At 43.6% G+C, this 14,619-nt stretch overlaps 1 protein-coding gene across 4 annotated transcripts in view; it reads right to left on the bottom strand.

Moving 5' to 3' along the window:
- Positions 1–14,619, bottom strand: part of RASGEF1B (RasGEF domain family member 1B) — a 336,760-nt gene that overhangs the window by 32,116 nt on the left and 290,025 nt on the right. Inside the window, exons 1-2 of one of the 4 annotated variants that reach the window (XM_073340492.1) lie at positions 3,573–3,669; positions 3,083–3,215 (exon numbers count right to left, since the gene is read on the bottom strand). The exons of 1 other annotated variant lie outside the window; for it this stretch is intronic. The gene's annotated coding sequence lies outside the window, so the exon portion shown is untranslated. Of the gene's footprint in view, positions 1–3,082; positions 3,216–3,572; positions 3,670–6,893; positions 7,014–14,619 lie in introns of those variants that run through there. 2 more of the 4 variants (XM_073340491.1, XM_073340490.1) reach the window with 2 other exon arrangements.

Genomic DNA, 14,619 nt, shown 5'->3' on the forward strand with positions numbered 1-14,619 from the left:
TGATTAAAACCAGGACAAAAAAAAATAATCTAGATTTCAGTACAATCAGCCAGAATGCTACTACAGTGCCAGTAAAGCAGGATATCTGAGCCCTCTGATCAAAACAGTTTGAGCATTCCCTCTGTGCTGTTGGTGACAGAAACACCCCAGTATTGTACTACAGTGGATGAGAACAAGATTGTAGAAACAGCATTAGTTCCTGGTGACCAGAAATGGAATAAATTACAAAAATAACCACATGGTGTAAGTCCCACCATACTGTTGTACTTGGAGTGCTGTCCTCCGCACGCACACAAATACTGGACATATCAACTTTGTCAAAACAGATATGCCAATAAAAGCTACAGACACTGAAATACAGGAAGCGAATAGAAACAAAGTGAAACTATTCTCATCAGTTTCATCCTCCAAGAAGAGAAAGCTACAAAGAGTAAACTATCAATGAAAGGAAAGAGTATACAGTCTTTCAGTTATAAGCACAGGAAAGGGGATTATTTTTAAATGTGATCGTTTCATCTCAGCTGTCTCCCTTTAATATTGTGTATTTTTGTTTTTGTTTGTTTTTCATTCACAAGTACAGCTGTTCTCCAAGCAGCTTGTTTGTTCATCTTGAAAACCTCTTTAAAACACCAACACCGCACTTCTCGGAAGGTTCAATGAACTTCACTTAGATGCAACTATCTTAAAACTGAACCAAATCAAAGATGAAGGGTTCATATCATTGAGATTTGGCCAGCTGATGAAGCAGATCAGTGGCAGAGTTATTCTAGAGGTAACTATGCATCAGGAGCCTCCAAAGATCCTGGAGAAGTTCAGCCTGCTGCCCATTCTGTAGTGATTTGTAGGATGAATTTACTTGAAAAGCAAGCAGAGTGGCCTCAGTCTGGCTAAAGCATGCAATGAAATACTGTCTTTCCTGAACAGCACACTACATGGGAAGTAATAGCTGCTTTTTGATGTCATTATTTATGATCAGGCAGCTGGACTGGAAGAAAAGGACAATTGGTGTTTGGATGAGTAAAAGGTAGGGGCTATTTGGTAGCTCAAAATATATTTCCCCTCCATAAAGTTTCTCATATGGATTTTCTTCCTAATAGCTCTACCTTACAATCAAGTTAAGGCACACGCTGATAAACACCTCCCTAGTCTGGGTTATTTTTTATCCAAATAAAAAACAAGTATATTTTTGCCCTAAAACAATTTATCTGACTCAAAACATTTAGAATTCTGCAGGAATTTGCTGGACCCAGTGCCTAGAGCTTTGCACTCTAAGTACAAGCACATTAAATGCAAAGAAAGATAGATATAGTCTACTCAGACTGAGTTTTACTGAACTGATGGAATCAGGGGAGGATTTGCAGAAGTGCTTAGCGTTCCACGAACGGTTCCTGCTGAAGTCAATGACCGACTTCCGCCCCAAACACCAACCTTCCCTCACTTCCTAGAGGAAGGATGGGCTGTTCATTTCTCCTGTATGTTGTGAAGTTTTGGCTGCTCTCCTGTCTACATACCTTTAGAGACAGCCAACATCATGAAATTGCTTTTCACCATGACAAAGATATAAGAAATTTGCCACAGGACACCCTCAGAGCCGTAAAAATAACCACAGGGTCATAACAACAGTAATTAATGTGACTAATACCATGAATACTGACCCAGTTTAATGTGACAGAGGCATTAACCTTTGTAACCATGACCCAAATCAGTTGACTAGGGCCAAAAAGTAAAGTTCAGTTTCACCAGCACACTTTTATCATAGGAATGGATCTCCACTTGTTTGCAGTGACAGAGAGCTTTATAAAAAGCTGGATACAAATGTAGTCAATGGTCAACAGGGAAATAAAAATGAGGTTAGCTTAGGTTAAAGCCTAGCCCTGGTTCTGCCACTGACTTCCTGTGTGGCCTTGGTCAAGTCATTTAATTTCTCACTCTCTCATTTCTCCACGTATCAGTAAAATGGGGGTAATTATATTTTGTTATTTCACAGGGTTATTATGATTCTTTTCACAATAAGATCATTTTACAGAAGGTGCTCTACAATCATATATTATATTATTAATGCCAAGTACATGGTACTAACTTTGAACATCAAGCTCACCTGGGGCAAGTCCGTGACCTCACAAAAGCAAGATACTATTGAATTCGAGAGATGTTGCTCTTTATACTAAAATGCTGGTTCATGCTTTGTCTTCATTTTGTGAAAGCTACAATGAACTTCAGTACACCATTTCCCCCTTTATAATCACAACTGACAAGCAGGTTGTGATTTGCAACTACAACCTGTAACAGCATTTATAAAAGCTGCATTGAACTTGTCCTAACTAGGATTTTATGAGCAAATGTCTCCCTTCCTGATGCAGGAAAGTGCTATGTGCTGGTTTGAGAAATTAGCATCTTATTTCACCAGAAGTAAGGCAAAGGTTAATAATCCTTCCCCACGCTTGGGCAGATCTTACATTTTCATGACTGATAGAGACAATTACTGTAGCTTAAGGCAAGAGTGAGGAATTCGCTCATGAGAGAAAACAAACAATATACATAGTACAAATTAGTATCTCCTCTAAGGGCTTATTTACATACAACAGCTGTACCACCTTAACTATACAGTACTGATGCAGTTAAAGCAATACAGCCCTTCTTGGTATGAATGCAGTTATACTGGTATAAAAGTGCTTACACTAGTTTGGCTTATTGCCATATGAGAAGGAGAATAAGTTACACTGCTGTAACTGCATCCACACTAAGGGATGTATTAATATAACTATTCAAGGTTTGGGGGTATTTTTTAAATCATGCCCATAATTCTATCAATGCAAAAACAGTGTTTAAACCAAAAGATAAGCAAAGATTGTTCAGATTCACCTGTGGGAAAAGCAAGTACAACGTCATCAGGATCTATAGTAATTATACTTGTTTATACCAGGGCTGAATTTTCTTCCAGTGATTTTTAGACTTGTCTAGTTTAGGGAAAAAGGGTGCTTCCCCCCACTAGTTAGCTCTAATCAGCTACTTTAATTCAGCTGAAAACCTCACTTAACACCAATGTGGACACAGTTCAAGATTGCTTGATTGAAAAAAGCACCTTTTCTTAGTCTTGACAAGGGCTTATTTGAAGAGAAACAAGCACATGCTGTCAGACTTCATCTGTTGGTTTATTTCAGCTGCTAGTAACTGGTAGCAGTTCCCATGCTCAACAGAAGGTGGATCCTGGCCCTCTGTTAAAAGAGACAAGGAGACTTTGATCCAATGATTCACATTCACACCTACTAAGTCAACATTCATAAAGTATGGTTTTAACGAACACAGAGACTCTGATTCTGAAAAGATCATCATCAACACTGGCTACTGGTCTATGAATATTTAAAAGTAAGGAACAACCTATTACAGGGTGTACAGGTATAGTGAGATAAGCACTTCTTGAGTGATGAAAGCATTTGACCTTTGGCCCCATGCTTTGCTACATACTGAAGGCATGTGATGATCTCACAACAACAAAACCACACACTTTGGAACATGTTCTCCCATTTAGAAAACAGATTATTAATTAACAAAAACAAGAAGGATAAGTATACCTGAGTCATGTAGTTGTTCTAACACGTCACAGGAAAACTTAGCTGGATTGCTCCCTTAATTGTGCCCATTTTCTAAGTAAATATATAGTCACACTGAGGCACCTCACTGCAGTGATTTAGTTTCTTTAATACTCCTCCTCACGGCTGCAATAATAAAGGAGAACATAACAATGCCTTTTGGCCAGAGGTGGATTATTTCCCTTCTGCTCACAATGTCCCCATTGTGACTATAAAATTTGTTAGAGAACTTTTGTTTGCAAGTTTGTTTTCCAGCACAGGCCGAGAAGATGATACAGAATTCCCTTGCACAGACACACCACATGACAACAAGCATTTGCTAGTGCTTAAAAGAGACAACTCCCAAAGAGAAGCACACATGCACACACAAGTTTAGTTTCATCAGAACTTATTCAAATGCAGATAACTACTTCCCCACTCTGAATTTACAGATTTTCCTCTAGGTTGCATGGCTGAACATTAATATAATAATTGGGGTGAGGAAGCAGTGAGGGGAGGGAAATAGTGCAGGGCTGAACCAAAGACAAAGCTAGAATTCAGTTAGGAACACAGTGTAAAAATGTAAAGTCCTTTCTATAAAGGGAACAATATTTTTTATCTCAGCTAAAGGGTTATTAGGCTTTTCTAGACAGTACACTTTAAGATAAGTTCTCTGAACCACTAAATGTGCTGTGGTTGTGCTTTGGTGCTTGTCCTCCCAAGTGGGAGAGAAGGAGCTACTGTTACCATAAATAAATCTACAGAAGGGAGAACAGTAGTAAAGAATAACATGGCCAGAGTAAAGATGTGCAAGAGTGAAACTGATTCCTATGGGCTGTTCCATTGCTAAACCATTTGATAAAATACTTGTAATGTTTTCTTCTTCTGCACTCACACTAACTAGCAATCAGACTGAGTCAAGCACTGGCTGCAACATTGTTTTGGTTTCTCAGAGCATGCAGAATTTAAGCTTACATACAAAAGACAAGTTTCTAAGCTTCCTGGTAGTGAATAAAACCTTTGGAGCATGAACCAATGCAGTGCTGTCTTAGCATGTGTGCACACACACACACAGAGGTATCTGTGTACCTCTCCTGTTCTACTTCTCAATGGAGTGAAAAGTGACATCTATTGCCCTATTTTTAGAAGTGCTGAGCAGACAGATGCCAGCGGAAGTCAATGGGAACTGCAAGTACTCAACACCTTTAGAATAAAAAGAAAAAATCCCAGCCCTTACTGACGACTTAAACATTACTGAGCTATTTCACCGCTGATCATTTTAAGCGGAAACACCTAGGATTGTGGAGAGTACCAGTCCTACACTAAACCGTTTTAAAAGTTTGGCTTTGTTACAGCTTATCACAGATGTAACTTGCATATTAAAATATCCAGTTATGCAAAGATAAACATAAAAAGTCCCATCTATCCTGTAGCTACCACCATATTGGGAGTTAGAACATTAGATGCTTGCAGTGCTGTAGCATAGTTTGGCTACATGGTTAACACATGGGCTGTAGTATCTTCACTGCAAGACGATCCATGCGGAACACATAGTTTAGCCATCCCCCCCATCATCAAAAGTTACAGTGTAGACCAGATCTGCCCCTTTCAGTAAGATCTTTCTGTTTTTTATAATGACATCTCACTGTAAGTGCCACAGTAACAGGTGCAAATGTTGACTAAATTCTCAGTGGTGTAACTGCTGGAACATGCAAAGCCAGCCGCTACCGAAACAAGCTGGGGGTAGAGGTGCACTGTGACAGTCTGATACCATGTGCCTGGAATTCATATAACTGCTTCAAAAAGCTCAGTGGAAAGGGACTGCTAAAGCACGAAACTATACAGGCATTTATCATAACCAGAAAAAGCAACTGACAGGGAGCTAGTAATAAAATGTGCTAATAGATGCTCCCTAATAAACCAGCACTCCCTTCCCTCTGTCACCAAGGGTTAAAAACCTACAACTGATTGTTTCAGCCATACTTATTTAAGAAGACATCCCCACCACCTCAACCATTAGTCCTAGTGCCAATGGAGCAAACTTGGCATCAAAGTCCAAAATTGTTCAGAGGCAGAAATAAGGGTTAGATCTTTCTTATGTGCATTAGGTATTAGTAAAGGTTTCCCAGCATGGGTTACTGGCCACTTGGATCTCCTATAAATTGTCCAATACACTTAGCCTGTTTATCTTATGCCAAGATTTTATGGGAGTCTCTTCAGGTGAGGTTTATGCAGCACAAGTCTGCACCTTATGCTATCATTCCTTTAAAATGACACAGATTTATTTACAACTGTACTTTTGAAACACAGCTCAAGTGAAATGAAACTATTGAGGATATGTTTATATTACAATCTCCTCCCATATTACTGAGAAAAGTATTCGCTTTTAAAAGTATTCGCTTGCTGTTTAAGCAAGATACATACCCACTCAGGCCACCTCACCAGGCATCCAAAATATTGTTTAAAAGCCACAATCACTACACGCGGTCATATGCCCCTAGTTTTCTGTGGGATGAAATGAATCATTCATTCATACCCGAGGCTGACTTTTCAGATCCCCAAGATTCCTCACCCTTCCCCTTGTGAACTCTGCGGAGATATTGTCTCACCCTTAGCCCGGCAGACCCGCACCTCACCCGGCACTATATTTAGATATACACACACACAATGCAGTCACGGCACGGTGCTGCTGACTCCTTGGATTCAAGGAGGGAACCAAAACAACGCCCGGGTAGACGAAACAGACAAGAAAAACACTCGAAGCTCAAGGCATTTAACAGCAATTACACCCTCCACTTAAGCTCGCCGGCGCGACCTCTAGGACATCGATCTGAGGTTTTGTCTCAGCATCGTCCCGCTGGAAAGAAAAACAGAAGCCCATAAACGCACATCTCACGCTCCCGCCCTCTTATTTTGCACGGTCCTACAATAACTATCGGCCGCCTCTGCTCTGGGTTCTGAAAAGGCATCCCCGGATCATGGGGGAAGGCACCACGGGGAAGGCATCTCAGTGTCACTATAAACAAGGGGAGGATGCGGATTGGGGGACCCGCAATCCGAGGGGCAGAGGAACCCCCCCCCTTCACAGCGAGCCAGCAACACTTGTCTCTCACCGGAGTCTCCCCAAACCCCCCCCCCCCCGCCCCGGGCTTCTCACAGAGCGCGGCTGCCGCGAGCCCCTCGCCCCCGGGAGCGGCAAGAGCCGCCGGACGGTGGCTGGAAACTCCCCGCAAGCGGCCCGGCGTCGCCTCTTCCCAGAGCCGCGGGGCTGCCTCGGCCGGGCTCCCCCCGCGCTCGCTGCGCGCACCCCCGCAGGTAACTCACCCACCCTCCGCTGCTGCCCCCTGGAGCCACCGCGCGGGACGGGCTCCCTGCCAGGCTTCAGGTCTCCGCAGCAGCCGCGGCGCGGTCTCGCTCCCTCCTCGCCTTCCTCCTTGTGCTGCCTCCGGAGCCGCTCCCGCTCCCGCTCCTCCCCTTCCCTCCGCCCCCGGCCGGCGCTGGGCTGGGCCGGGCCCTGGCGGAGCGCCCTCTGCCCTCGCTGGGAAACGGTGCCTCTCCGGGAGCAAGTGGTGGGGGTTGCCCCGCTGCAGCTTTGGGCGCGTCTGGGCAGCCGGGGTGTAAGTGCGGGAGTGTCCGCCGCCCCCCCCCCAAGCCTCCTGCAACTGCATCTCGCTGGCTCTGCTGTTTGTTCCCTGCCCCAGGCTTGTCTACACCCAGGTGCTGGAACGGGGCGGGCTGGGGAGAGGCACCCCTGGCTTGCAGTGGTTACCATCATGTACAGGGTTTACAGTTTGGTTCAAGAGCTCTGAGCACCCCCCGCCCCCCGACAAATTGTTACAGCACCTGTGTGCACATGGGAAAATTATTTGGGGGGGGGGACCTGCGACATGACCTGATTTTAAACCAGTAGTGTTATATAATATTATGCCCTCTGTAGTCATTCTTATTGGGGGAGGAGGGCCTTGATTAGGTGGCCTTTATCTCGCTTGGGAAGGGGACGAAAATCAACAACAAGGAAAGAGCCAGTGTCAGGCCAGAATAACTTCCCATACAGGTGGTTATACCAGTAACAATTCCCACTGTTGACAAGACTATGGCCTCCAATCCCACAAAGACTTAAGGTAACTTCAAGGTTAACTTTACACATGACTTCAATGGAACTAATCACAGTTCATAAAGGTAGGCATATGATTAAGTCTTTGCAGGATTAGGACCTTAATTTGAAGACCCTGGGGCAGGAGCACTGCTGGCTCAGATCCTGCAAACACTAAGGCTATGTCGACACCCGCACTTTTGTCGGTAAAACTTTTATTGGTCAGGGGTGTGAAAAAAACCAGCCCTCTGACCGACATACGTTTCACTGACAAAAGTGCCGCTGTGGATAATGCTACATTGGCGGGAGGTGGTTTTATTATGTCGATGGGAGAGCTCTGCACGAGCGATCTTACAGCAGTGCAGCTGTACGCTCACTAGTGTAGACATGAGGCAGCAATGGGCTCCAAACATGCAGACCTTTCACCCGGCACAGCTCCCCTTTCAGAATCAGGACATTACTAAGTGACTGTGACCTTACTGATAATAAATGCACTGTGCATCCAGAAAATTGCTGTGGAAACTTTAACGTTGCCGTTTCGTGCAATCTTAACTCTGTGCAATATCATCTTTAATTACCTTTCATATTTCTCAAATGATTTAATAAAAATTCCTATCAAAGTTCATAGAGTAAATACATGTCTTGGCCCTCTTTCCAATCTAACAACCATATGTAGAAACATGATGCTACACAACTTTCCCTGGCTACCAATGGATTTTGGCCCTGTCCACTGATGTTTGTAGGCAGGTCCCAGTTTTCCAAAAGATCCCATGTAGGCTACATAGGAACTAACTTTCCTTATTGAAGTTTCACACATGTTTTCTTTTACTCCTTTAAATCTTTCCATAAGTCCCGCTTTTGCTGTAACACCTATAGGAAATCTGCCAGCAAAAGGAGGAGGATTTGTATTTCTTTTTCTAGACTTAGGGGAATTTTTATATATATTTGTACAAAAAAAATTGTATACATTTTGCTGTTTCCTTCCTCTTTCCCCCTTATATCACTTGTTTTCTTAGACCATGGCTTTACTAGGAATACTGATATACTGTACCAGCAAAAGCACTCCTAGTGCGGAGGCAGGTATACTGGAAAAGCTACTTTTGTACTGGTATAGTAAAACTAGCCCTCACAAGCAAGAAGTTGCACGGGTAGTAGTGCTGCTTTGCCTGTATAGCTGCATCCACGCTAGGGATGTCTGTTGGCTCAGCTACATCAGTTAGGGAATCACATTTCTTCATAGCTATGCCAGCAGTCTGCAGTATAGACTTTAGCCTCAGGCACAAGTCAACACTGCAGACATCTGCATGGAACCCTATTGACTTCAAAGGGGCTCCATGCAGGCACGGGGATCTGCCCACACAGAACTGCTTCATAAGACTGGGGCTTTAGATTTTAAGGTCTTCCAGGCAGGGAGTATGCCTACAACTGTGTTTAAAGAGCAGCTGGCATAACAGTTCCAATCCTAAGCTGAGTGCTACTGTCACTTAAATAATAAATAATAACACATTGCAGACACCTTGGAGGATACACAGGTGACTTTCATAAATTAGAGAAAGGAACTGAAAGCCATAAAATGAAAATCAGGACTGAAGGAATAAACATCAAATGGTTTACACGGGGAAGAATAATCAAAAGCACAAAGTTAGAATGGAGTAATACTGGCAGAGAGCACTGCCACAAAAGAGGACCTGGAGATTATAGTGAATGATAGATTGTGTCTAACTCACCAGTGCAAAAGAGGCAAGCGTTACATCATACTGGGATGTATTAACTGGAATATCCCATGTTAAATAGGTGAGGTAATTCCTCTGCTCCGTATGGCGTTGCTTAGGCCTCCTTTGGAGTAGTGCATTCAGTTTGTGACAATCTGACAAGAGTTCAGAGGAGAGCATATATCACAGGGAGGTTTGGGAAACAGTCAAGGTTTCAAAAGCAGGTCATGTCTGGATTGCTCAGTCAATTTACTTATTTATTCTTCCCATTTATAAAACAATGGCAATCATGATAATAAAAATTGATTGAGGGGAGGCCTGATAAAGCTCTATAAATGCATAAAGGAATATTATACAACAGACTGGGATCAATTAAGCTGATTAGTTTGAGGTAGTTGCCACCATTTTCCTTCTGCTCCTCCACCATCCTTGTTCAAAACTGCATTTCATTAGTTGTCCCCCTGGTTGCTGTGCTACATCCCAAAGTTGGCTGCATTTTAAGGGTGAGCGGATTCTCACACCTAGCAGTTTAAATGTTGACTTGGCTTTAGTGGTGTGATATTGCTAGTCCTCTCCCCTCCCCTTTATTTAGTAGAAAGCCTGTATATTTTATTCCTCTAACTCTCTCCACATAAACATGCACCAGCTCTGTACACATTCCCTGTGCCCTCCCTAGCCTTTATCCTGTTTTAGCACTGTACCCATCTAGTTAGCATTAGGCTTCGCAGCAGGAAGGTGGAGTAATCAAATACTCTGGCAGGGGCCCATATTTGGTTGAAAAGTCCCAAGTGATGTTATCCTTAATTAGGCTTTGAAGTTAGTGCTTCATTGAGGTGCCGGGGACTGATTTCCAATTTTACTCCTATTATTTGAAGACAATGTTCTGCCAGACAAAGTTATTAGGCTACACTGCTTAGTATAATGGTGTCCACACAAGAGAGATGAAACCGTTTAATTTAAATGCATTTTTAATCTGATCAAGTTAAATTGTTGCAAACTCCTATGTAGACACCCAAGTTTCAAGTTATGCATGGCCTATTTTGGTTTATCTTAAGTCAATTTAAGCCTAATCAAAAGAACTGTAGAATCCACAATATCCCTGCTCAAACAAACAAGCAAACAAACAACAATATTTCTCTCTAGGTTAGTTATTATTTTCTGTAGTTTGGTTAATCTCAACAGTGGTGGTGATACATTTTTAGACCAAGATTTTACAAACCAAGTGCCTAAAGTTAAGCTCCTAAATCTATGTTTAGGTACTGAGACCCTGATTCCACAAAGTATTTAAGTACATGCAAGTTCCATTGAAATCTACGCATGGATTTAGCAGCTTAAATTTAGGTTCCCAGTTTTTAAAAATCTTAACCTCATGAAGACACATCCTTCTATTTCCATTCAAGAGTTGAGAGGATTGAGGGTTCTTTTTTTAGACTAATGTGAACTAATCCCTCTGCATGATCAGCTAGTACCCAAATGATGGATGCTATTCATCCAAAGGAACCACTGCAGATGGAAGGAAGGAAGGAATGGCTGAGAGGGAGCAGTTGATGCTGGTTAATATATTTTTTTCAGTCACAGTTGAACAAACACAAATCCCAACTCTGTGGTTTATAGCATTTCTCTATATAAAGGGGGAAGACATCAGGTTTCATTTAAGTCCTGTGTTTATTCAAACAGAATCTAACTAGGATCGCATTAAAAACAGACTATTGGTAATTTAAGAGCCGTTAAGGCTTGCCAAAATGAACCCATGGCTTCAAATAGGGATAGGTCAGAATAAATGAAAAGTAGCACCTAGCTCACCGTACAGATGGCATATTAACAATGCACAATATATATCTGGGATTTTAAAAGGCATTTGATAGAATCCCACACCCAAAGAAGAGTACAGCTCATAGGGATCGGGTGAAATACACAGGTTTAGAAAATAAATATGACCCAAAATCCAGACTAAGGCCCTGATCCTGCAAACACTTATATACATGCTTAGTTTACACACACACAAGTAAACCCATTGAATTCAGTGAGATATTCACATGAATGAAGTTAAGCATGACCGTGTTTCCAGGATCAGGGCCCCAAATTTTTTTCAGAGTTCAGAAATAGGTAGACTGCAGATTTTTAGAATATGGGCCCCAATGCAGCAAATCTTTAAACATGCTTAATTCCAAGCTTGAAATTAAGCCCATGATTAAATGCTTTGTTGAACAGGGATAGACTCAAGCATGTATTAAATGTTTTGCTGAATTGAAACAATAGTCTAGCTGCATGTGTGCGTGGATATTAAGTATATGTGTGTACACCCCCCTTCCCCAGACCATATTATAGGCAGAGCTGGTGCGCTGTTGCCTAATGCTTCCCACTGTAAGACCCCATTTTCAGTTATTTATAACTTTGCCAAACTTTACCGTTTAGGGTGAAATTTTCTATACTGGGTTCAGAGTAACAGCCGTGTTAGTCTGTATTCGCAAAAAGAAAAGGAGTACTTGTGGCACCTTAGAGACTAACCAATTTATTTGAGCATAAGCTTTCGTGAGCTATAGCTCACTTCATTGGATGCATACTGTGGAAAGTGTAGAAGATCTTTTTATACACACAAAGCATGAAAAAATACCTCCCCCCACCCCACTCTCCTGCTGGGAAAAATATGTTGTTTTGCCTATTTAAAAAAATTTCTTACAACCTTCTCGTTGAGAAGCTCTATCGCCACCATGGCTTGGGCAGAGACTTGAAATTTGGCACGGGAGGTGTGGCATGAGGAGGGAGGTCAGGGCTATGCTTTTTGCCATTCCCATGAAAAACTGTCCAAATTTGGCCAAGTATAAGGTTCTGAAAAATCTCAATTTGCACATGCTCAGGAGGGACTTGTTAGCAATTGGCAACTAAATTTGCTGAAGACTTTATAAAGAAGTAATAAAATAAAATATTATTAATAATAATAATATCTAGCTCTTCATCAGTAGATTTCAAAGCACTTTACAGAGGAAGTGAGCATCACTGTGCCCATTTTATAGATGGGGAAACGGAGGCACAGAGCGGTGAAACGACTTCCCAAGGTCACCCAGCAGGCCAGTGGCAGAGCCAGAATAGAACCCAGGTGTCCCAGTCCAGTGCTCTATCCACTAGGCAATACTGCTGAGGTTATACAGAAGGTGTGTCAAAGCAGCCCAGGCAATACTTTCAGGACCCAGGCCAGTACTCACTATAGTACTGCTGTGGTTTTGTTAGGTGGTGATGACCTTCTGGAGACAAATGAAGATTCTTCTTTTAGCTCTGTCGTCTTTGATAGCATTGACCACAAAGAAGTTGAAATGGCTAGGGATGTTGAGGGGATAGACAATATTCCTTGACTAGTTTCTTTCTTTCTTTCTCCAAGATGACTCAGAGAGTAGTTCTGGGTGATTGCTCATGAGTTCTGAGTCTCGCTCATGTGAGGTATTACAGAGTTCCATTCTGTTGCCTCTCCTGTTATACGTGTACATGAGGCCATGAGTAGAGAACCATTAGGTGAAATGGGCTGTGGTGTCTTCAGTATGAAGACGACAACCAGTGCTTCATCAGACCTGGCTACTGATCATAGAATACAGAAACGTAAGGCTGGAAGGGACTCAGAGGTGAACAAGTCCATCCCCTCCATGCTGAGACCAGACTAGGGTATGTCTACACTGGCAGAGTTACAGCGCCAGCAAGTACAGCACCGCTCAGAGAGCGCTGAAGGGAAACCACTGTTGTGTGTTCACACTGTCAGCTGCCTGCGCAATAGTGTGTTCACCCTTGTGGCACTTGCAGAGGTATTCAGAGCGGTGCACTCTGGGCAGCTATCCCATAGAGCACCTCTTCCTCTTCTGCTGCTAACAGTTGTGAGAAGGCGGAGGGGGTCGCAGGGCATCCTGGGTCCAGTCCCAATGCCCCATGATGCATTGCTTCACATCCCAGCAATCCCTGTGCTTCCATCTGCATTTGGCGCCATCTTTCAACAGTTTGTGTACTGCCTCTTCGGTCTCCAGGAATGGATCCCGCACTGTTAACCTATATTCTGCTTGCTCTCACTAACACGTCATGAGTGGCAGCGGAGTTATTCCTTAAACTACTAAGGCAAGAGGAGTTCAACACTGATCTCACCATGCATAGTAGCTACGACATGAGATTGCTTGTGGCATTCACGGAGGTGCTGACCAAAGTAGAACACCGCTTTTGGCCTCGGGAAACAAGCACTGAGTGGTGGGATCACATCATCATGCACGTCTGGGATGATGAGCAGTGGCTGCAGAACTTTCGGATGAGGAAAGCCACATTCATGGGACTGCGTGATGAGCTCGCCCCAGCCCTGCGGTTCAAGGATACAAGAATGAGAGCTGCCCTGTTGTTGGAGAAGCGCGTGGCAATTGCACTGTGGAAACTGGCTACTCCAGACTGCTACTGATCAGTCGCTAACCAGTTTGGAGTGGGAACGGCGACATTTGGCCATTAATCGCATCCTGCTCCAAAAGACCGTGACTCTGGGCAACGTGAATGCATTGTGGATGGCTTTGAACAAATGGACTTCCCTAACTGCGGAGGGGCAACAGATGGTACTTTTATTCCAATTCTCGCACAAGATCACCCAGCCACCGAGTACATTAATCAGAAGGGATATTTCTCTATGGTTCTCCAGGTGCTTGTGGATCACCAGGAGCATTTCACGGACATGAACGCAGGCTGGTCCGGAAAGGGGCATGACGCATGCATGTTTCGGAACACTGGCCTGTTCAGGAGGACACAAGCAGGGACTTCCTTCCCGGACGAGAAGACCACCGTAGGGGAAGTTGAAATGCCCATTGTGATCCTGGAAGACCCCACCTACCCCTTAATGCCGTGGCTTATGAAGCCATACACGGGGCACCTTGACAGCAGCAAGGAGCAGTTCAACAACAGGCTGAGCAAGTGCAGAATAACTGTTGAGTGTGCTTTTGGCTGTTTAAAGGCCCCCTGGCACTGCCATATGGGAGGCTGGACCTGGCCAATGACAATTTTCCTATGTTTATAGCCGTGTGCTGTACACTCCACAATATTTGCGAGGGGAAGGGTGAAAGCTTCACTCAGGGCTGGCCCACTGAGGCTCAGCGCCTGGAGGCTGAATTTGAACAGCCAGAGACCAGGGCTATTAGAGGGGTGCAGCGCGGGACCATAAGGATCAGGGATGCCTTGAGGCAGCAATTTGAAGCTGAAAGCCACTAATATCTGTTGCTGTGCTTGGGAATGCAGT

Source organism: Lepidochelys kempii, chromosome 4 (assembly GCF_965140265.1).
Source record: "Lepidochelys kempii isolate rLepKem1 chromosome 4, rLepKem1.hap2, whole genome shotgun sequence".
Classification (NCBI taxonomy): domain Eukaryota; kingdom Metazoa; phylum Chordata; order Testudines; family Cheloniidae; genus Lepidochelys; species Lepidochelys kempii.